The sequence below is a fragment of the Temnothorax curvispinosus genome, unplaced genomic scaffold (genome assembly GCF_003070985.1).
Source record: "Temnothorax curvispinosus isolate PA1 unplaced genomic scaffold, ASM307098v1 QBEX01000525.1, whole genome shotgun sequence".
In the NCBI taxonomy this organism is placed as follows: Eukaryota; Metazoa; Arthropoda; class Insecta; order Hymenoptera; family Formicidae; genus Temnothorax; species Temnothorax curvispinosus.
In genome coordinates, this window is record NW_020210305.1 from 146140 (window position 1) to 172042 (window position 25903).

The window sequence follows — 25903 nt, forward strand, 5'->3', positions numbered from 1 at the left end:
ATTTAATTTTCAATTTTCAATTATCCGAACAATTATATTTTAAAACTATATTCAACAAATGTATAAATTAAACAGTTTTACGTTTCTTTTTATATTTTCTGTCGAAACTGCATTTAACTACAACATATTCGATCTTAGAACCATCTTGTCACAAAGTTTCAGGTAAATCTACTTACTGTTCATTGTTTACTTAGTCCATAAAGTGTTTTAGTAAACATTAGTCCTTCCATGTTAAAGCTTAATGCAGGGATTTAGGTACGTTTAATACGAAAAGCGGATATTCTAATTCCTCGAATAACCTAAGCCGTATAACTTTCCGAGAAATCAAATGGTTCACTTTTGTAGTGATATATAATTCCAAAGTGAAAGATTTTCTTTGAATTAAGCGCGCGCTGAATATGTTCTCGAATTTTGCAAATTTTTAACGGTTAACTCGGCCAACCGTTGAATTTTTCTTTCTGTGCATACGAATAATAACGAGAACGCGAGAGAATCGAGTCCTACATTTTATTCTGATGCCGTAATATAGTGGGGAAATGGCTATCGCGCGTGAACCTAATTCCATTATACATGACAACCGGAAATTTTCTCCCGCATTATCGCGCTGGCTTTCTCACTGAAATTTCACGTGAGAGCGTACTTGCGTACTACAAGTTTATTCCGCGTAGCGTTTATTCCGTGAAGAAAAATGGATCGTGCTCGTTTGGACTGCACGCCATACAGAGTGCGATCCGCGGTCCCATCTAGATTGAGATTGTGCTCGGAATGTATCGCACGTGCACGCAAAAATAGTGGGAAAATATATACGACTACATTCATTTGGCAAGCCTGGTCGTTCGATACGGGAGAATTAATGTCGCCAATATATGCCACGCACGATGCCTGAATATTTTTGAAAATTGTGCGAAATAAACGAATCTCCGTTGCGCATTAAATTCTTCGGCCTATTCTTTCGATATTTACGAGCTAATTGGAAGAATCTCGTATGAGAGAGAAACATAATGTTGGTCTCATTGTCCTGGAATACTGCAACGAAAAACGAATAGGGCCAAAAATATGTGTTCAACTTTCGTGTTTTATTTTATTTTTACTTAATTTTATTTTCGTTTATTTGATTTTATTTCCGTTTATTTTCGTAAAAGCGGATAGTGTAAAAGCTTGCAAAATTTCTTGCGTTTTTTGCGAATACCACATAAATTTGTTATTTGTTAATATTTTATTGGGTGATATCTTTGCTTAATGAATGAGCCGGAAGTCATTATCTATATGGGATAGTAATACGGGATCGATCGCATTGTGCGTTACACGTGTAAGATAGATAATAATAGGTGTAGCACCATATCTCTGAGCTATTCCTTTGACGAATTTGTAAATGAGATTACTATGTAGGTGTGGTAGTCTAGTCGCATCTGCAGATCGCAGCTGCGAATACGACCGCAACATGGTTAGTTAGATCGGTCGTAGGATATAGATTCTGGAACTACGTTGCGTGTTAGAAACGACCGTCCAAAATACTACGTGTAAGTGTCTTTCAATGGTCATCTGTCCGTGCTCACGTGTATGTATTTGGACGTTCGATAAAGTCAACGCATTGACGTGGTTACTATAAATATCTTCAATTTTACTGCAATATTATATGTAAAGTTTAATATTGATTGGTGTTATATAATGCTGTACTTATTGCTGTATGCCTATATATATAGCATTGTTCTAAAATACTTTGCAAATGTTCTCTTCTTGACCAGTTTATGGAATGTATAGTTTTTTGCAGTAAGATTGTGCAAAGTGCTAATAATCTTTAAATTATGAATGCTCAAAAATCAATAAGCTTTTTTCGTGAAAACCGGTTTATACTTTAACATAATTATCTCGAAAAAGAAATTGGAAATATTAGTCGAGGATTATACGTTGATTAAAAATGTAAATTTTTCGGTCATTTTATATATTTTTACTATATTTTAATAGCTTCACTCATAAAATGAGTAACCATATTATCTATCCAATTATTATATTATATCTCCATCATGCATCATTGTGTAGGATATTAATTATTTTGCAGAATAACATTTTTGTTGATTTTGTAATTTCTATCGGTTGTTGCTCCCGCAATTGCGTGTGTGTGTGGCGTGAATATATTTAATTGAAAAATAATTCTTCATTACTCGCAGTTAAGCGGTAAACTCACTTCGGTTTTCCATTGTATAATCTCCTACAATAAGAATTTTTACATTAAACTGTCATTATTGTTGAAATTCTTGCAATTTACGATTTCTGTTACTTAAAACATATAATTCTGGATTCTTAGCACTAAATATTCCATTCAGAAACGTACGCTTTGTCTACGTTACGCTTTATCTTTATGCGCGAAAATTGCGACATAACGTTAGACAAATTCTCCATCACCACGCTTTAACCAAATGAGATACGTCAAGAATTCCTAGCACATATAGAATGGCGCGAAAATTTCTCAAGCTCCAACGTGAAGATCGGAGGGAACGGGGGGATTCTTTAGTCTCGCGGATTGTACGAGCGACACTACGTCGTCTAACCGTAATCGCGAGAAACCCAATTTATCAAGCCTTCCTCCGACCATCAAGCATGCTCTGCGCCGCTTCTCGCCCTTTTTCTTTATGCCATTCTTTGCCCTTTCTCAGGCCGGCCTGACGGAGACACTGTCGTCGCCCTGTCTGGGACTCTTACAGTGTCGCGTGGTTTACGTGCCTCTCGTACCAAAAACGGCGATATCAGACGTCGACATTACTTCTTTCCATCTGGTATGACGGTCGTTATATTATCGCTCCGCGTTTCTTTTCGTTTATCCCTTTCTTTCAGGGTATTAAGCACGGTAGTGAGGACAACTCTCATGTGTATATGTCGAATTATTACGCAAACGATTTTCACATCCGTGGATAACATCACAGGACACCGATCTAAAGCCGCGATCTCTGCAGCGAAATGCGATAACATTTCACGTTCCGATTTCGCTGATACGACGGGCGATTTGGCATGATGTTATCATTTTATGTCTAGATTAGCGCGCAACGTTACGGTATACCGTGTTGTTATAGAGAAGCAGAGCGCATTGCATAATAAAATAGTTTTTAATCTCCAGTACCTCATATACCGACACTTGTTTCTCTCTTTGATTTCTTCTCTCTCTTTATTCAAACGCGTCTGTTATGTTTTAACAGCGTTTTCTAATCCGATTTACTTGCGCATTTAATAGGATAAAACTGGATTCATACTGCAAATGATTTATGCGTTTCACGTGTTTTCCAGTTACGAAACAGTATGTGCTTGACGCTATGACACGAGGATATCTTTTTCATTTGCTATACGGAGATAATTTTTTGTTATATTTTACCCTTAAATTCACTACAAACTTGGGACAACTTGGCAACTAAGGAATTTTTAAAATATACAAAATACATTTTACAAACAGCGTGATAAAAATTACCAAGCAGATTGGTAAATTTTGAAAAATTATTGAAATTTCCGAGATATATTTTAGTAAAATTAATCAAACATATTTTCTATTTTAATGTAATAGATATTAATATCTTTTATTATGGTAGATATTAATCAGAATAGCTCGCATAAAATTCTTGATGGTACATGTTGTCCCACAACTACCGTGATTTCAGGGTAAATTTTAAGAGAAAATTCTCTCCGTGTATAATTATCTTAAAATGACGAATTGAGCGGGTAGAGATTTTGAAATATACAAAACATTTTACAATGTTCAAACGACGGGTCGTATTTCATAATCAAATCATCGCGAAAAGGGTTGGATTATGGCAAACTGTGCAAACCAGATTTCGGTGATGGGAAGGAAAGAGAGATACGAGAAATAAAAAAGAATATAAAGGTCGCTAAAGGCGATCCATTTGAGGACTGTTGCTTTATTTACGAGCATGCTACACCTCGCAACAATTTATTTCATTTATCTTACTCTACACGCGGTGTGTTTTCTTTATGACTGTTCCACACTTTTAGCATGTGTAATTCTTCCAGAAAAAGAAGAAAAAAAAACATTGATGCATTATTTTTATGAAACATATTGTAAGACTGAAGACATAACTAATAAATAATAATAATAATAATATTTTATAATTTTATTACAAATATTTTTCACTGAAATAACGGGCGGGATTCGTTAATGAACGAAAAATGTAGCATTTTTATGAAATATTTGTATTCATTCGGTGGATATAATTTATCCGTGCGCTCCGTTGGCTATACTTTTTCTCGACTTTTTCAGATGATACATCTGATTGATGATCGACTTTCATCCGTTGCCATTCTCGGACACTTTTTGTATTATAAAGAAATCTTTGAACGTATTGTGCGCGCTGAACCGTCCTCGCATTACGCTCCGAATACATCCGGGAGCAATTTAAATATGCATTGTATGCTCCACTCGAGAAAGTTCCCTGCATTGGCGAGCGCAAGATGACGATCCCGGTAAAGCGTGAAACGAAAGCCTCTTCGCGGATTCCACCTGCGAATTTTTGGTCTCCACGTACATGGCTGGGAGTATCAACTTTCCAGACATTACTCGCCGAAGCCTCGATAACGTTCTCCGTTTCCGAAACTTTTCCCTTCTTGCCGCGCCCATACGATAAGAAAGCGCGAGCTACGTTCGTATATTCAATTCTGCGCCAAAAACTTTTTCACGCGTCGAAACTCCGAACGTTCGTTTCGAAGACTCGGGACGTATAGCGCGGAACAGTTCGTGTTTGGAAATTTCATTTGTCGTACGTCGCAAATCCGCGTATTTACCGCGATTACCGACGTATAAACAATTTTTGTACGTGAGTTGTTTTACAAATTTGTACGAGAGACGATAACGAAAAATGAGAGATGCTGACCATATAATGAAATTTGATGCTTTATGCATTTTAAAAGTCTAGCATGATTATTTAAGATATATTTTCCGTGTGTATGAGTTACCCGGCATAAAAAATTGCATCGTACTCAAATTCGCATATAAAGTGCCAGCAGTATATATGCAGTATGTTTATCTTACGTTCTCTCGTTTCAGTATTCTCGTACGTACCTATGGGACGACGAGGTGCTTGTTTGTTCACACATAAGTAAATGTCGTGATATTATTATTTTTTTATGTATAAAGCACACTATAGCTTTCTTCTAGCAGAGGTATTGCATTTAAAAGAAACTTGATATTTTTTATTGTGTAAAATTACACTATTTATAGTTTGAAGATTTATATATGTAGAGAATCTTTTTCTCTTTTTCTCTCTTTGTCAAATATAATATACGGTTAACGTTTTTTCCTTTTTTTCTCTCTTTGTCAAATATAATATATGGTTAATGTTTTTATTATCTGGATATGATTTCGTAGGTGTATTATAATACGCGTACACACATATATGTACGCTACATGGAATGTGCATAATCTTTCAAAAGAGTAAGAACTCTTATGTGAACCTTTCGTTGAAAATTCAGTTTGTTCCATTTCGTACATGACTGCATAACTTCTGACACTTTATGCGTAGAAATGCGGGCAAAATTTATTTTGACTATTTGAAGTATGCTCGTTCTGTTCTTGAACAAGTTTCTGTATCGCAGCTGTCGAAAGTCATCACTCTCTAGATTTCTTCAGCCGGAATAAGAAATATGAAATATGTTTTTGTGCTACAGATATAGACCTTAATTTGTAAATTTCTTGTTTATGTTATAGAAATTGAATTCCTGTATGTGTTTTAAACATATATATATAACGAAATATTTATTCTAACACATCAGATCTAATACTTATTTGATCTTAATCGAAATGTTTTTACTCTTACTTGATAAAAATTTATTCCCTGGCATTCTATCGACACGATTGACATCACAGAAATGATAATATTTATAACAATTTTAATACTCGTCGTCGTTTGTCGTCGGATTACGATTATTACATAACCCAGAAATAAATCCTGAATTCAATAGTGGCAACTGGTCTCTCACTGAAACTACGATTCTGCTTTGTAGTTGCTTAATCTCTTATTTTTTAAATGAAAGATTATATATATAGTTGTATTATTATTGCTATAGTTATACTACTATGCAGCGAATTGTAAACTCCTGTATCATTTAAGTATACACAATGTTCATCGCGGAAATTGAAGACCTTTAGTTGTCATAACGTTTTTATTTATAAAATTTTATATATTTTTCTCAATGTTTTGAGTACCATGTTTCACATACATATGTGTTACATGTATAGCTGTACTGCAAATATTTATATCTACTACCGCAAATGTATTTAACTTGCTAATTTTATAATGAGAAAAGTTACTTCCGCGCCAGTTTATTTCAACTAATTACTTGACTAACGTACATTAGATAATCTCTTTTCGGACGAGTCCCGCCCACTCGTGTTAGATTGTAATCTCGTTCATTATGTAAACGTACACTGCGGCGTGAAGGGATTGGGACAGAATGGGTAAACGTGTAAGGTCAATGAGATTCTACCTTTTCCCTCTATCTCACTTTCCCGTTATGGTACTAAACGGTGCTCTATATCTCCACGGCCGAGGGCAACGAAGGCGGCAATTAAGCACTTGCCTTCGTCCACCGTAGTTTTCCCTTGACGACTAATTATTGTCTAAACGGACTAACTGTTTCCGTACACACTGGACGAGGTTCCGTCGAACAATAGAATATCCTTCGAACTTCAATACAGTTCGGAGGTAAACGAGGTCCCTCTACCGGAAGATTGTTCATGCCGCGGCACGGGTGGAATTCTAAATGGTAATTTAGCTGCCGTTTTCTTCTCTATTTGTTACCGTATACCGTATGAATGATTGGTTTTCAGATAATCTATATCCGCTATTTTGCGAAAAGTATTGTAGCTATTTTTTAGCTACAGATTTATATTTTTTGCAATCTTCTATTCGCATTTATACGGCGCGCTTTTTTTCGCACAGTTTTTTAAAGTTGTACGACTTTTTTTAAATAATAGACGACGTTAGAAAAAATTGGGTCGAAGATATGTATTGGAAAAGTAAAGGTCGGGACAGGAAATCGATGTTTAATTCAGTCTGAGAAAACTATGCGATTCAGGGCTGCTTTATTGTAACTTTGATGTCATTACAGCGTGGATGTAAATGACTTATATTTCAAACACAAGATCTTCTCACGAGAGAATTCTATTTTTCAGAGAAATAAAAATGTGTAATAATGTGCAATAATTTTGGAATCGTCTTTGCAAATCGTGATGAGGGTTAAGTATCGTTATATTTCTACGAAGATGTTGCGCAAGTTACGATGCACAACGAGCGCACAATTATGGTGATTTCCTTCGTTGCTCTCGCGCATTTCCTTCTGTCTCTGCCATCGAGATCGCCTCTCGAGAATGCACAATTTGGTTAATGCGTTCGCCGCACCGGCGGCGCGAACTCGTTTGTCAGGCATTCGAAACTCGTATTTCCATATAATCGCGATATATATTTTAAATGGTGACCCTTATGCCGCGCGTTCTATCTCGATTACGAAAAAACTACGTTGTTATTGTCGTGGAAATCAATTTAATGACGTTCGTGAAAGATATGAACGTCATGATCGATAGTTTCGTAAGTCAAAGCATTAGGGATGCAAATGGCGGTTCCTATATAGAAACTTTCATCTTATACTCCTCTTTTCACTTCCATTTTCTTCGTCGTGGAGGAACTTTTTGTTTTTACATCAGTCTCACTTTTACTTTGGTCTATTTACTTTAAAGTTGGGAAAGATTTATTAAAGATTAAATCTTCTTAAAATTTATGTGCATATATGCATACGTGTATCAAAGTGATTTGCAAATAACTTGAAAACTCTTAGGCATGTAGGGTAGATAATATAAATATCTGTTGGCGCAGCTCTTGTTGCAATCGTATTGCAAAGCGCTCAATACACACAGAAGGGAGTATCGAATAGACATAACCGTCGATGCGTCACGGCCCACGCTATATTCGTCGATTTATGTGACATCTCGCACGGAAATCATAAATTTACGCGTGCCATATAGATCATAAAAAAATAGATCGCACTGCGTTAAAGTATTATTATCGTTGCGACGCGCGGTGGAAGCGCGAAATTTATATTTCAGTCCATGTGCAGTGCGCGAGCGACTACGACGCGCGTTTTCTATTCCCGACAATGGAAAAGCCAGCCTTCGCGTTTATAACGCAGTAACATTGTGAAACTGCGCGATGACGCATTCCATAGGCCTTATAATGCCGATAACTCGCATACATATGTGGCTACAATAATGAGCGTGTTCATCTTAATCGCGGCCGTACAAAGCCGACGGTTGTCCCATTCAAAGACTTGACGCATCTTGGAAATTCAGATAAAGTGTCCCATCGTCGTCGTGTTAAAAAAGCATCATCTCGCGGAAAACGCAAGCGTATTACGTAAACACGTTGATCGTGTATATCAATTTTATATCTACAAATTTTCAGCCTTTTTTTTTACTGTCGGTATAAATGAAAGGTGTCACGATAAGAGTGATTTGTGCGGTATTGTATAGTGTCGTGGACTATAATAGTTATGGCGTTTAGACTGGAAGGGCTGACGCCGGCAACGCCCGTAACCGTTTCAATTCTCAGACGGATATCTCGGCACGGCGGCGACGCGATGCGACACAGCGCGCGGCGCTTTTCATTTCCCTCGGAAGATTTATGACGTGAACCAGATGCATAAATCCCTCGCCCGAAATCGCAAAATCGCCGCTTGTCCGAGAAAGCCGACCGCGTCTTTAGCATTTTAAATAGCGCGACCGGGGACAATTTGACCGCGGCGCGGCGGACGATAGCAAATCGATGAGGGCGATGGTAGAGTTCGTTCATTATTCAAAACACGGGAGGCTGTTGTTGGGTTACCAGTCTGTCTGATGGTCGGCTTCAATAGAATACATTAGCGTCATACAGAGCGAAAGTGGATCCCCGCCCTTCGGAACACTCTGCTCCACTCTGCGTAAATGTCGCGCTTCCTACAATCTCTCTTCGTTTCTCTTTTCCGTTCTTTCAACCGTTCTTTCAACCGCGTTCATCACGTACGCATATAGGTACACGTCTACCTTAAACCGTCACGTAAAAAGCTCGCGACGTAAAGGTTGCGGAACTTTCCACCTTTTCATCATCGGCCACCACATCCACTTCACAACTTCCGCTGTGATACTTCAGTACCTCATTACTTTTCGGTAAATATTTAACTCTATACATCGGGCTGAATAGGATGTCTGGATACTTACCCTTGTAACGCCCAACACTAACGTGGCGCAAAGTATCGCAGTGAATACGCTAAGAAGCCAGGATTTTACTTTCAATTAAGATCTTATACGTCAAACCTTAAATTAACACTCTTTAATATATTATATGAAATGTTACGCGTTTGATTCTATTTAATAATACCGACGTAACATAATGTGCTCGTGAAGAAATATATACATATATACCGAAGATTTTATCTTCTTCTCTTCTGGTTAAGAATATATTAAATTCTGCAACATAAAACTCGCGTTAAACGAAAAAGATGAAGCCTCTTATAAGAGAAAATTAAAAATGCTATTTTATCTTGGAATTTACACTTTTTTTTACTATATATTAAATGAATTTTTTATTTAGTTTTTTTTTGCTTTTAATAATGGAATGTTCGTGCGAAAAGATCTTTTCGTGTTCATTGACCGATTTACTTTATCTGTCGAACAGATTGTACGTGACAATTCAACCTTCAAGTTTTTATGTACGAGTATTGGATCCTTTAATCTTTTACTAAATGATTAATCGATATCAGGGGTAGTCATTATTACCCTTGGGGGGTCATTAACGATATGGATGGTGCCACGAACGTTAACCGATATTGAATATGGCTTAATCGATGGAAGCGGATGACTCGGTTAGTCGCTGATGCGTCGTTGCATCGATGTTTATGACGTCTTATATACTTATACATTATTTCAGAAAACATTTATATATATCTAGAAACAAATGAGTTTTTTAAAGGTCCGATAATCAAGCAATTGCGATTTTAAAACTCATTGTCAGATATATAACAAATTTATGAATATCTTTGTTCAAGTTGTTTCACATATATATAATGACAATTAAAACGAACAATTTCTCATTGATATTTCATTTTTATATACGATTAAACTGCCTTGTATGTGTATTTGTTTAGATCCTCGAAAAGTATAAAAGACAGTTATCTCTAAAATTCTGTTTGCACTTTCAAAACCGTGTTCGGGTTTCCACGTGTCGTGTACATAAAAGGTCATCCATGCGTACAAATGCGTGTGTGTTAGGTATATCGTTCATTCTGTTTAAACGGTTAAACTGATATATGATCTGTACATAGAAAAAGTGTACGTATATGACCCAGTTCGACAGTTTTTGAAAAATTGGAATGTATGAAAGAATATGAAAAAACTTTAAAAATTGTTTAAGTCTTTAAGTTGCTGAATGAATATAAAATGTTAGCTGTTTAATTGTTCAAAATCAGTATAAGTATGTACAGGATGGATTTTAGGAAATCCAGAACGCCCAAGGGATGCAAAATGTGCTCGTTGGAGCAAACTACTTAGTTAGTGGAATGGGAGAAGTTAATTGAGGAAAAGTTGCTGATAGTGATAAGAGAGATGGAAATAGGTAGGATAATGACATTTTTCTTTTTAAGAATAGTGTCGTATTCGCCTATTTTTTTCTACACAGAATTAATTTCCGCTAAATAGGTTTAATCTTGAAGACGAGACAATTTATTTTTTTAGTTTTGTTATTAATTTTACAAAATAAAAAGTTAGAAATTATTATTGCAGTATATCTAAATATATACTGAAAGGACGACATTAAATGGACGACATTAAAGGACGATTTTAATTTTAGCTTAAGTGTTATATTTATTCTTAAATGAAGATATTAGTTCGTCTGTTTCCATATGCTCAGATATGTGAATTTTTAAATTCTCTACCGGATTTGTAAAAAGCATTTATTTTAATACTTCTAAAGAATTTACAGCTTTCAATTATTTTTTTTAATGTTAAGTAATTCGAAAATTGTAATTTGCAATTTGTGCAAAATTATCTTTAGGATATTTAATATTTAATATATATATATATAAAATTACAAGAATATACAATCGAATAATTTAAATCTGACATAAATATAGTTTCCAAATTTTACTGAAATATAAGAGTAAGTCGATTTTGGTGTTTCTGTTAAGAGTTGTCACTTGTATGACAAACGGCTTGATTATCATACTGTATTTTGAATAAGTCCCGTTTCTCGTGTCATTATGCATGGTTAAAATATTGCATTTCCGATAAACCGCAGCCGAAGGTAAATTATTCGGTGGAAATTTTAACCGATTCGGTGGTACAGAGAGTCGCTCTCCATTCTAATTAAAATGTTCGGGACAAATGGGATTCTGGAAAATTAAACAAAAGCGCCAGGGAATACATTAGAATTTCCTTATTTGTGTATAATCAGTTGCACGCAGGGTACGATGATTGTTCTTGCAAAGGTGCTCGTCGCGCTATAGGTTTGAAGGTGCAATACGCCGGCGAGGCGCAATGCAATTAAACTACGAGCAGCACAGGTGTGCTATCGTATGTGCATATTTCAGAGACGACGTATACGTTCGCCTCCCCGGGTACGGCAAAGTGCGTGCGGCGTGTGTATAATTCGCGCGCCGTCGAAATCCAACGTCGAGTATGTAAATCGATCGATAACAGCAACGCACGTTATTCTGGTTAATTGCCTAAAACGATGGGGCCGTGGCGAAGATTTCATACCGCCTAGCCGGTTACCTCCATAGTCGGCGCATCGACGCGCAGACCGTTGACGTCGAAATTGACAGAAAATCGTTAACGACGTACGTAATACCTACGTACGTACGGCGCATTTGCAATGGATTGCCGCTCGATGATGAACCTCGCGTTCCTCGAAATTAATAAAGTTCGACATTGAGCTCGTTGCTCGGTATTAACCCAGATACGACGAGCTGTGTTGTATTTCACCGGCGCGTGATGCCAGATTTTGGAACAGTCAGCAGTCTGACGTAGAATACTTGGAATAAGACTATAGCAACACACATTGCAGCGCAACCATATTGCGATTGATTTAATCTTTCAACTAACAATGTACGATTGTGATCCGGAATATTCAGAAATAGGATGCGATAGAGATAGATTGCAGGTCTTTATCTTTACGGTGAAAAATGAAGCTAATTGAAATGAAGGAAATTGTGTCATATATTATTAATGTTTTACTTAATTTATATGAGGAAATCTCGAGATTAATAAAATCAAGACAGTAAAGAATTTGGGATTATTCCTATTAGAAACTTGTAGATATATTCGATGCGTACTCGACGAATTCTAAAGCAGCCATTTTCCATTTGCTAAAGTTGGCACACAAACTAAATTTATTTCCGAGATGAGATAATTCTAACTTCTAACTACGGATTTCCGTGTTGGATAAGTTTAAGAAACATTTATCACTAAAATTTCTATCTTTAGAAGTGTGCCGCATTTTTGTGGTAATTAAATTATCTAAGAAGAAATGGCTCTTGAGTAGAAATTGAAAACGAGTAAAGTTTTTTACCATTAAATTAAAAACAAAAGATTTTCTTGTATTTGTCGTTACACAATGTAAAATATTTGCTTGAAATATCTCATAAACAATAATAATGTCTAACGCTTCACCTTTCGAATCGTTGTTCTCTTTTTTTTTTCATGAACAATTTTGTTTGTATTCGCTTCGTATTCACTTCACATTTATTTACCTTTGTTAATTTTCGCACGTGAACAAGGTAGAAAATCATAGTCAAATCACGATGTTGACATTTTCGGTCAGTGCCCTTGTTTATTTAACTTGTTTTGCCGTTACCGAATCTGTCGTTTGCATTAATTGTTTATTTTTTAGAGTTATATGTACTTTAACAATTTTGCCTCAACCAAAAGTCTCATCCAAGATGATTTTATAGAAAACAATGTGAAGTAAATGGTTGCTTCTTAATAGATCATGATTTATTATGATATCTTTAAGATTTAGATTCAGTTCTCTATTAGATTTTTATTCTGTTTTTGTGTACAATGTAACAAACATTTTTTGATAACATTAACTTTTGGAAAGAAATTATACGATTGCTAGTAGATATATTTTACTTTTCAATTACGAAATTAACTGATACACGATATGATAAAATGAAATATTTCTGCTTATGAGTTTCTAACTAGGGCAGTATTTCGTTTATATGATCTTTTTTATCGTTATATATATGTACCGGTAAATCTTGTACTTCTATAGCTATATTCTATAGCTTCATTTATAGTTTCTAAGATATTCTAGATAAAATACATATAAGATACGCAAAGGTATGATGTGATTCTAAACTGTCACATTTTTATGAAAAGTTATTCTTATGGAGACTGTATAAATCGTCAAGTGCGAATTATACATATGTAGAGAATATATAGTTGAAACATTAATGGAAAACCGATTAATGTGCGTTCTAACGAAGCATTAATGTTACTGAGATCGTCTTGACAGGTAGGCGCGAGGCGCAACATTGCCGAATTATGCACAAAGCCATCCTCGGTCTCGGAAATTTGCGCAATTATTGGAGGGTTTATGCAACCGTCATCTTATCTGCACTGCATGCTGGCATATGTATTCATGGACAGAGCGCGTTAAGATACGCAGGTTGACTGTAAATGGTTAGTGAAATCGTATTATACATCGCAATCGTATATATATTACGGTGCTTCGTATTCGCTTATCAGCGCGCATAATGAAGCCGAAAATTCGATGCAGATTATCATTAGGTTACTAGTTATTCTATAATAATAAATATAATTTGATTTCATACGTTTATTGTGTAAACTACACGATGTTATACATAAGGCATTTAATTTTTTGCAACAAATGTCATGAAAATTTTGTCGTAATTTCTAAAAATTGAATTTCGTAGAACGCAGCATTTTGAAACGAATAAAAGGTTTATTAAGTTAAAATTTAAATTCTTTTTTATATTGATGTACGATTTTGCAGGATTATTCAATTATCACTCACATCGTTTTGCACATTATATAGCATGCAGAAGACAAGCTTCCATATATATATTCCTTTTACATATCTTCCGCAGGATAAATTTGGCTCATCTCGGAACATCGTGTAACCGTTTCAAGGGCGCGATCCCTAATTAAAAGCGCTGGTGACGACGTTCGTGCTATCGTCCCGGAAATTATGCCGCTGGTAAATTTTATCCGTCTGAAACTTTAGGGGCACAAATTTCGCGTATCTGGGTATCAAATTCCGAAGTTAAAATTGTACAGATTTTAGTTATACGGGGCATGTGAAAAACTATCAGAGTCTCGCAGTCGTTTGAACAGACTTTGAGCTTTATGTACAGTGCTCGTCACATAAAAAAGTGCTCATTCTCCAAAATTTATTATTTGGCCTTATCAAACTTTGTTTTTAAACCATAAAGGAATTTATTAACACCGATCTAAAATAATGATAACATAATTCTGTATTATCAGCAACTTGTAATGATAAAAATTCCATAATCTATCACAATGATTCACCATTGCGAATAATATTTGATGTCACGTTTTAAAAATATCTAATATTTATTAAAATCAGTAACTAGTTACATTTGTCTATTTATAAAAAAAGAAATGTTCAAGAAATACTTAAGATAATACTACTACACACAACCTCATGTTAATAAAAAGGTCTTAAATTATTTGTAGTAAGGGATTTCGACGATTTCTACGTATTTTTCCTAGTAGTGATAAAATCTTCCGTATTCTCGGAAATTAATAACCGAAAATAGTTCGTATAATACATGGTTTAATTAGTGGAATGAGATTAGAGCGGTTTCGGTGGAAGGTGTCATGTGCTTCCTACGCTTGGTTTAGTAATGTGCGGTGCAGATTGATGGCGACTGGCTCCTACGTGTATTGCAGCATCTATGAGGTCGCGTCGGTTCGGGAATTGCGTGGGCATGCAGCTTCCCCTTTACTTTCATTTCGAATTTCCATGCATGGTTGAACACCTGATTTCTCTCCGTGATAACGGAACCATTTCCACAGCATCGAGAATCTACAATGCGCATTGCAGTTTTGAAGGTCGCGTTCAGATATCCTGCTGGAGAGAGAACAAATATAATATAAGTGATTGTTTTTATATTAGCGTGCACAGTAATATAAAAATACAACATACTGTATTTTTTCTTTAATTTGCGAAGATTAGGAATATTAGAAAATCAATATATCAGTTAAAAGTAATAGCATTGCGATAAATAATTATATAGAAGTTATCCCATTTTTTGATCTCTTATTATATGATTATTTTTTTCTTATAATGAGTGAAAAATAATTAAAACTCAGCAAACTATTGCAGTTTTTTGTGATAAAATCAAAAGACGTCATTAAAAAAAACGTTTTTCTGACTTCAAAATTATTGAATGTTTATGATAGATGTTAGCTAAAAAATTCCGCGGTTTTGAAAATTTAAAAAGTACTATCGTACTTCAATTTATTTACGCTTTTAGGACAATTACTACTAACTAACGATTTTACAAAATTACTACATTTTGAACGGTATGCGACACCCAGCCAAAAATTTCAAAAACGATCTCTTGAGTATATAAGAGAAGATACTACTTGCGTTTCCATTTTCGCATGATATGGTTTTGACATTTTGACACGTGGGAAATTGATAAAATTGCCCGAAACGTGAGGCAAGGCTCGACTTGTACGTGTTAGAAGTCGGGGAAACTGTTATCGAGTATTCTTATACAGTCATATATCCGAAAAACCCATAGTAAAAAGAACGAATAGATAATAAATGTTTTAATATCAAGTTAATTAATAATCACGGAGTTATCTATTACTTAGGTTAATGAATTATGTTGAGAGTACGGAAATTAAACGAATAACGAACTGTTATTTTTTATTAAATTTTAACTAGACGGGGAAATGATTTTGGAGATTTACGCGTTTTCAACATATAGCAGGAAATAATATGCGGTTTCGGTTTTCGCGTAAACCGAATATATATTTTCTTAAACTATTTAAATTATTATATTTCAGAAACTAAAGTTATAGTGAAACTTTTGAAACGTATATGAATAAGCATTTTTTAATGTATCCTAGAGTTATTGCTGGATTTTTCTGATCCACTATTATCCAAAAAATGGTAAGAAAAATTATCGTATTCATTTCCATAATTTAAGTTAGATACTTATTTGCGCGTATAAATTATTATTGGGCTATTGTTTTATGAAGTAGCATGCAACTTGCCGCGAAATGCAGGAAAGGTGCAAGGGGCTACGAGGAGTACGCGGGATAGGTCGCAGGGTAAATGGTGTGTTGGTATTGCGGGATTTTGGTGCTAGCTATACCCCAGTATGTATGTAGTCTTTATAATCTCTCGGCTTATAGAGAAAGGGGAAAGCGGAGAAGGATACCGCCACGCTGCGCGATGTCGTCTGGAACGGACGTGAAAGGGACGTACTCGAGTACTTTGCCGTGCGATATCGGTCGTGGCTACGACACGCGGCACAGCGATACGTAAACGAAATTGCTCGGATTGCGGGGCGATCCGGTCGCAGAGTCTGGAGGGTTTCGATTTTCTTCGTCTTCTCGTGGCCTTAGATCTATCTATCAATCCGGAAAGGGGCGATGGCGAGTGGCGCTTTCGATAGAGACGCACGATATATATATATATATATATATATATATATATATATATATATATATATATGTTTCTCGCTTCGGTATATTGGAAAATGCAACGGGGATATTTTCCCGTCTGTTGGGCGTGGCGTGTGAGGACAGAGAAGGATTAGCCGACGATCTTTCCGATACCGACTAACTGCCGACGTACCACCGTTGACGAATAAGCCGGATGTGACTAGAGTGGTTCGTAAGAAATAAGAGTTGGAGGATAGGGAAGCAAATTGCGAAAAACAATATTAGTCGAAACGCGCGAGCGGTATTTATATTTATGTATAATGTAATACTCCCCGATGCTTTAACTTAGAAACGTTTAACAAGTATAGACTGCACGAGTTATTTTTGAATGTGATGAATATCTCATGACATTTCTTTTCCAAAAATATCGATATCGATAATCTTTGACTATTTAACTTTGCATATATTGACAATATGCGCGCAGATATTAGCGATTTCCGCGTTGAAACTGCTCGATATTTCATGCCGATTTACCGCGCCGCCACGCCAGCTTTGCAGAATACAACCATTGACAAGTACGCATACAGCGCGCAATGTGCAGGGGCGCGATTTAAATGATGCTCGTGTTTTCGGAACTTCTCAGTAATAATAATGCATGCATGTGTGCACGCGAACATAGTGTGCATGTACGAGCTGTTTTTTCATTCATTGATAAATCGATAAAGCTTGTTGACTTTGTGCAACACACGACTTGCTTGATGTTTGCATCACACATTGTGCAAAACTTGTCAATGCATTTTTCGCACGTTTTTTAAAACCCAGATCGGTGACACACACACATACATATATAATGCATCAGTGTTTCCACGCGAAACGTACACTGTCACACGCCATGGATGTAACCGTAATATCTGTAGTGGTTTTATTTGAATACATTCACTCTGGGTTTTTTTCCGACACGGTTCGGAAAATGCAGTTACTTCACTCTGCCCGATGGAACAATTCTGCCAAATTGTAAATTTTACTCCTACGTTTTAATGATCAATATAAAAAAAAACGTAGTATATGTAGAGGAACACTATTGCATTCGGCAGATGTTAATTATTGAGAAAAATTTTACCGCATTTTTTTCACAACGATAGAATATATTGCTGTTTGTTTTGCAACTTGTGTTTCAAATATGATATTTTATTAATTATAGAAAATTGTAATTTATTTTATCAATTATTTACAGTATGTTCTAGATGTGAGTTATTAAATAAAATTTATTAAGTGGTATCCTTTCTGGAGTATGTTGCTTCGCAAATATTAAAGAAATGAAACATTTCAAGTTGTCAGGTTCTAACTTAAAAACTGGTTTTTTGGGGCACAATTATGTTTGGTACCGTTTAATTAAATTACTTATGAAAGAGCAATTCAGAAATATTAATAAAAAAAAATATATATATAACAAGCTATATATCTCTAAAAAAAAGCGATATGTCTGATATTTTTACGCTTCATCTTGTGAATTACCATACGTGCATGTTACTTTAATTTATTTTTTTATCTTTTTGATTATAAAATTGCAACGCCAAGTATATAAGACATATCTTATACAGATTTTGCGATATGGACAAAATTTTTTCTGCACAATAATATTGAAAATGCACAATAATATTGAAAATATTATTGTGTGTATGCGTGTTGTGTCATTCTGTCATTAATCAATATAATCATTTGTTACCGATCGGCAATTATTGTGTAACACGTGGTCGGTGTGTTCGATGATCGTGCATGACCGGCGCGGCGTCCAGGGCGACCACAGTTAACCCGCTCTCTCGACCCTGACGACCAGCTAGATATTCGGTCAGCGCATTCCCTAATACCATCCCATGGAAAATTGAATTGTTCGAATCGTCAACGGTCGACTGAGTAAAGCCATCAGTGTAGAGGACTGACCTTCGGCCAACGAGGCGTTAGCGTCGGACGATACTTCAATGACCAAAGTTAATTTACGTTGCGCTTCTAAATACACCGCACCGAAGTGAAACTTGCCGACCAATCGAATCCGAATCGCGTCTTGTAAGGAGGGCCGAAACTCGTAGTTCCGAAAACGAGACGTTTAAGATTCGATGATTTTTTTTTTTGCGTTACTTGCGTAATATGAAAGCTTTGCGCGAGTATTTAACTGCAGAATTCTGTTAAACGGCTATACGTGATCGATTATAGTACACGTTCAGCTCATCTGCCGTGTATCCATGTGGGTAAATGTGCAATAACTTAATTAATCGCAATAGTATGCGTTGTAATTTCTGCCGCACCGCACGTTAACGTCATGTAAATTGACCTTAATGAAACTTGCATCAAGCGCATTTCTTTCAAAATGGCGTATCACTGGATAAGTAATTAACAATTTGACGGTACGTGCAGCGTACATTAAACGTTAATGCAGCCGTTAAAATTACAGAGAATTTTTCTCTTCTTACTTTTAATAACTTCTATGGTAATTATTTCATTTCTTCTTATCTCTGAGAAACATGGAGCGTATTACAGACTCATTATATTATTACATAGTTAAAATATTTCGTTAAATCTTGCTATTCAGGTACTTAAAGTCTTAGCAAATGAACTTATTCTTAACAAATGAATTATTATGTAAACTAACTATTATGTAAATTAACTCAACTTAAATTAACTAAACGACAATCGCTATGTTAAAATAATAACAAAAGTTGTGACATTTATTACATTTCATATTTTCGTTTCAGACAGAAATAAGCTGCGCGAATACAGTCATTATTTAAAATCGTATGACCACTATTTTCACGAGCTATCTATCGATTTGTATAAATCACAATCACAATGGGAGACCATGATAATTTTTCACGTCCCTTTCTTATCTATGATTCCACATAATTAAAACCTGTCACGTGAAGGAAGGTGATGAAGCGCTATAAGGGGTTGAGGAAGAGGACAATGAGGTCTCGCCTGGTGGCGCAATTAATATGTATCAAGGACCTAGGTCTGTCTACTCACTATCCAGACCCTCCTTCGCCGAGTACTTACATTACGGATGGTAAAAAGCACGCGAGGAATGTTTTATGTCTTGCCCCGTGAATCTGCCGCGTAAGGGGATCTCGTGAGATACCTACGGCCAAGGGACGAATTTGTAATGCCGGATTGTTGGCGCATTTTCTTCGGCGAAAGGAACACACCGAGAGGGCGGAATAGCGGTGACCCATAATACCTTGAAAGAAAGAGGTGTGATAAATTCGGCGCGAGGTGACGACGGGTAGCATGCGGATGCGCATTTGCCGGGTTATCCCGGTTCGAAGCAAAATAACCCGCGGTTGCATCCCAGATAGGGAGGGTCGTAAAAAAAACACGCATTTATTCTGTCTTCTCGTCTCCTCGCGTCTCACTGTTATGCGCGTTTCACTTTTTTCTTTCCTTCGGTCCCAGGTGTTTTCACGTACCTCATTTACAGTTTCTTTTCCACCTCCAATTCTTTTACATCCTTTTTTTTGTCCTTCTCTCTGTCTCCGTCTCTTTTCTCACCTATCCATTGGGTCTTTTCGCGGAATCTGCAACTCGCAGATGCTTCATGCTGATTCGGTAGTTGCATCTCGGCGCGCGACTTTTATCTCGTTTCCACTTCGAAAATTGAGTTGGTGTGCAAGTCCTGGAGCATTAGAGTAGTAATGTAACATTCTAAAAGCCTCTCCCGGGTGTGGTTTACAGAAAGTTATGTATCATCTGGAATGCGCACGCGGCTTTTGGACGGATTAGTCCAAAGTTAATCGATATGCCCTCTCTTTTTTTCCATGCAGTTTAATTCCCTTGCAGTGATTTATGAAACGAATCTTGTTGTCCCGGTGAAATTAAAAAGATAGTACTGATCGACAGTACATATACAAAGGTTTTATTTATTTATTAATGCCGAAATTTGAGAAAAAAAGAAACTTATTGTTATCTCACACGCAATAGTGATATAAAATATAAAAAATTTCCTTGTTTTTATTCAGACGTCAAAAATTTTTACAGTAGAAGAAAAATGCAGCATGCAGATATATCAATTATTGTTGTGAATTTCGGTACGCATTGAATTTTAATGCATGAAGATTATTATTATTCTTTTTAGAGTTTTGACTTATTTTAAATTACTTCTTAAGTCTATTTTAACTTGTCGTACATTAAATTTATTATTAGAAGATATTTTGTATCACTTCTTGAATAGAACATGTCAAGAAATATTAAATAAAATTGTGAACAAAACATTAAAAAATATTATATTTATAGTTTTGAAGAGAGAGGATCTCTCCGTTGCATGCTTCAACTTCATCTAAAGGGCTCTCTGCATTGCCTGCTCTGCCAGAAATATATCGCCCTCTTTCTGTTTCATATATCGAGTTACTTCAACGATCTGGAAAAATGAAATACAGTCCTCGAATACGCGCCAAGAAATTTGAGTGTCATGTTATCGCCAACGATTTATAACTTTTATTCGTTGTCTCGATGCTATACTTTTTTAAAGATGTCGCATACAATATCAAAGTTATATTACATATATTTCATGACAATTGATACATATAACCGGTTTCGATAGTATATGAACATGACTATATATATACAGAACAATTGTTTCTTTCTCAAATTTTATTATCTCTCTATATTCTATTTAGTTCTTTTATTTATTTGCATTTATTGTGCGTTGAATTCCTTAGCTATTTATATTTATTTTGATAATGACTGTAAGATTTGATATCTTTAATGCCGCGATTTTACTGATTTCTGATATCATGACACGTTGCATTAAAATAGAAAGAGATTCTTCGCGATTTGACGTTTTTAAGCGCCGCGAAGTTTTATCTCACCCTGAATAGTTCCACGATATGCGATGACGATCTCGTTTTTTTGTCCTCAGCGACTGCGGGGATTATACGAGCGTTTTCATAACTCTGCGGTCATGATATATCGTGACCGGCAACTTCTCCGTTGGCAGTATTAATCGGCCATGAATATAATATCTGGCGGCGTCGATTTTTCCGTGCCTTCGCGCATTGCGGCTGTTCTTTCACGCTGTTTTTTTTTTTAATCTGTCGGACGTGGAATCCAACTGGTCTCAGGAAAAGCAGAAGTACGCGAATTTAACGTATAACTTTCCCGGCAACCGGAATGGCCTTTCCGTTAAATTGAATTAAAGTCGGCCACCTGAGCACTCAAACTTTGCGATCCGCGTCAACGGACGACGGACGCGCGAGATTCTGATCCTTAAATCCTTGTAGCGGATTATGGAAGCTGTGTCTTGCCGTGAATTTCTCTATAGTAACGAAGTCGCTTTTCTAACGATAGCTGGTACACTTAGTTACACAAAGTCGATTACGAGGATTCAATATATATCTTCGAGCACGATGTAATTGCAATTAGTATTTTAAGATTCTCCGACTGGATCTTTTATCACCATAGTTTAAATTAAAATTATTGTTTTTTTTTTAAGAATCTCATAGATTCATTAATAGCCATTGAACGATCGCATTTCGCGTTTTACACATGGTCTATCACGCAATTATTGTGTATTTATGATTTCTACGTAATTAGCTTTATGAATTTAATTGGGTTGAATTAGCGTAAGCGCATCGAATTAACGGGAGCGTGCTGTCCAGCATTTATATATAATGAGCCCTATAGAAATAATACCGGTATAAAAGTCCGCTCTTTACACGTTCGTTGTCGGAGTCTCTTCAAATATTACAAAACAACATAATTCAGTGCATTGAATTACATACGAGACGGTACTCATTTGATTAAATTATGGCATTAATTTATTTGTCAAATTATTAATTTGCTATTTGCGTACACCATTTTGTATATTTATACATATTTACGTCAATCAAAATTTATACTAATTGTCATCGGATATATCGTGTAATATATTATTTCGTAAAAAGAAAATAATTATGTTTTTATTATAATATTATATTTATCTACCCACACACATATACACCATGCAAACGCGCACAAAAATGATCTTTACTTTATATTTATTTTATATTAAACGACCAGTTAGGTTAAAAAACAATATATTGTAATTAACTGCGCGTTGTTTCTAGATATCTGATATTTTCTGCGACGCAGAAAAAGAAAATTATGAGAAAAAAAAGAAATAAAAGATTAAAAAGGGAATATAAAAAAGAGATACATTTAATCGTTAGAATCTTCTATTTGCACAATTAACTGTCGTATGTAACGTTTCTCAAATATCTTTTTCATTTTGTTTAAAACGTGAGAACGAATAAAATTTAGCGCTTAAATTGGAGTCTGATAGGGGCTCCGACCATGATGATGAATTACCTAAAATTACCTAAATTTCCGATAGTAGCCATTTTAAGAATTTTATATCCTGCACTCTTCTCTCATTTATTTTGAAGGCATTTTTTTAGAGAATCCTGAGAATAAACACTTATAAATAGCAATCTTATTTACAAAATTACATTGCATTATGTGTTTAATAATTTTTCATTATTTTAATAATATGAGCGAATTCTAGAAGTATTTGATTCCGTTCTCTTCAATCATTCTGTAGATTTTCGCTAACACTAAATATATCCACTGCAACCGTAGTTCATTGCGTCGCGGCGGCCGGCGCCATGGCTCCTTAGTTGTAGAGAAGATCGTGATAAACACATTGGATGAAGAGTCGGGCAAAGGTAATAAAGTATAGTAGTATCGCTGATATAACTCTACGGAACTTTTCTGTTCTCTCGAGGGACTTCGGACCATTGACCGGCTACAACATCTTTTACGATTATATTCTTAATGGTCTCGCCTTGTTTCCTCGCCGCGCATCAATCGCATCGAAGGCAAGAGAAACGGCACGGACGATCATTTTACCCGGGTCCCGGGGTAAATCGGAAAATAGTCGGGAATTATCAGCGCGCGGATCTAATTTACTCATTTTACGAGACGGCGCGAGACGAGATAGTAGCGACAGACGATCGTAACGATGCGGGCTGTTAAGGGCTTTACTGCGCAAATTTGTCGAGGTTCCAGAATTGTATGGTTGGCTCGCCAAAACGTGTAAGCAAACCGCATTGACTACGTGTCATCACGCAGTGGTAAGCGCATTGTTGACTTACGTGAAATCTATGAATATGTATGAGCATGAACGAATTCAATGCGTCTACCTCGTGGAATGTTTTTAATCCGTTCGACTAAAAATATGAGGGAAAAAAAATCAGATTTAACATGCATGATTGCTCTCTAAGAGCAGAGAGACAGAAAGAAAAAGAGAAAAAAGAGAGAAAGAGAAAGCGAGAACATTTACTTGAAATATTTGAGGTGCTGCTTACGTTCCGTACATATGTGTGACATAACATGTAGAAAATATTTCGCGATATCTTTGATCGATCGAATGTGCAGAGCTCTTCAACACGATTTTGTCGTAAATTCTGCTTCCCTGGTAGATTAACGGCAATATAAATGTAGACATGATATATATTTTGATAACGTGTATTCTTCGGTGAATGAAATTCTGTCCGTGTATATGGTATTGTCTATGAAAAATAACTCGATATCTTTGAACATGCGATACGCGCAACATATTGTTGTTTATCAAGATTTCATCGCAGACTCTTGGTTTCCCAGATTTATGGCATATCGCGACGCGGATATGTGATCGATACTCTGAAAAGATGCCTTTTTCCGTCACAAAATTCTGTTATTTCAGTCCGTAATCTCGAATTGCATTCCGCTCACGTTTCACGGGTTTGCTTAAATCGTAAGAATAAAAGAAACCCGAAATATATCAAATATGCAAAAATATTTGTATCTCGTAAATATTAATTATTATCTCGTCAGATTGTGTTTGCTTTTAATTTCATTCACGCCAAGACTGAGTTATTTAACTTTCCATTGCTGCTTACAAAAGTAAGCGCTTTCCTCCTGCCTTAATATTTTTTACATTTTGCGCGTGGACGACGGCGAAGTACTGCTAACACAAAGTAGAACCTACTCTCCCGTAGACTAATTTTAACAAGCAGTAGCTATTCCTACCCGTCCAAATGCAGTTGGCATCTCATATATTTTGCTAATTCAGTGCGCGTACGGGATTTCGCCGTAATTCAGAAAATAATGCAAAAGGTGGTACGAGCGTAACCAGACCTTCGTCCCTGCGCAATTTGAAAAATTAATTGCGTAAAGAGGGGAGTTTGCACGATGAAACACCCGGTACGTAGACCGCGTGCGAATTCACCCTCCGATAGTCCGCAATGCGGAATTTCTGGTTCGAACGTGTGTTGCGGAGTACGGAAAAGAGTACGGAAAGTCTTGTGAAAACTTACAAGACTATTTCGGAATCGCGTTAACTTTTATTTGGCTGTCGTAGAGGTGTTCAGTCAATTCCCAAATAAGGCAGTTTTAAAATACAAAACGTCGAAAGTTTCGTGCCGTAGCGCAATTTCACGTCTTCTACATATGACGTGCGATACACACGAACTTGGAAAATCGAAATAAAATGATTAATCAATTGTTCTATGGCTTTATGAATTAGTCAGCTTTAGCTTATAACTTTTGAATTTTTATAAGGACGTGGTGATATCTAACGATATAAATTTATATCTATAAACATAATGTAATTTTGCTGGTCAAATATTCATCAAATTGAAGCTTTACATTTCATGTCACTAACGAATTGTCTTTTTTTTTGTTACAGGTAAGTCATGATTTTATGACAGAAGTTATCTACTACTTCGTGCGAGCATTTATCAGGTAATAGTATATCTTGTATGCAATTTATTGAATTCATCACTTTGTGTTTATCGTGACACGTATAAAAATCAGTCTTTTTATATGCAAATGGCTAATTGAATTTTATAAAATAATGGCCTGCGCAATTTATGATATACAGCAGCGTTGTACAAATATGTTATATTTATGCATGCGCACGGAAATTTATAAACAAGATATGCGCGTTCCATATATTTACTTGAAGCAATTAATTTATTCGTTTCCAAATTATAACAAAAATTCCACATTATATAATAATGGTCTTTCTTTGTTTGAATTTTTTAATTATCTTATCAATAAGCGGAGAAATGAATATTAAATCTGTTCATACAATATACGAGAAACTTGTTATACACTGAAAAAAAATACTCAGATCCAAGAAAATATTTTTTCACATAGTACCAATGGCTTATTTATTTAATATAATCACATATTTATTTAGAATTA

General features: G+C 35.7%; 1 protein-coding gene across 11 annotated transcripts in view; it reads left to right on the plus strand.

The window, feature by feature from the left end:
* The window catches only part of LOC112455451 (peripheral plasma membrane protein CASK), a 182175-nt gene that overhangs the window by 73121 nt on the left and 83151 nt on the right, over positions 1-25903 (plus strand). The window lies entirely within an intron of this gene.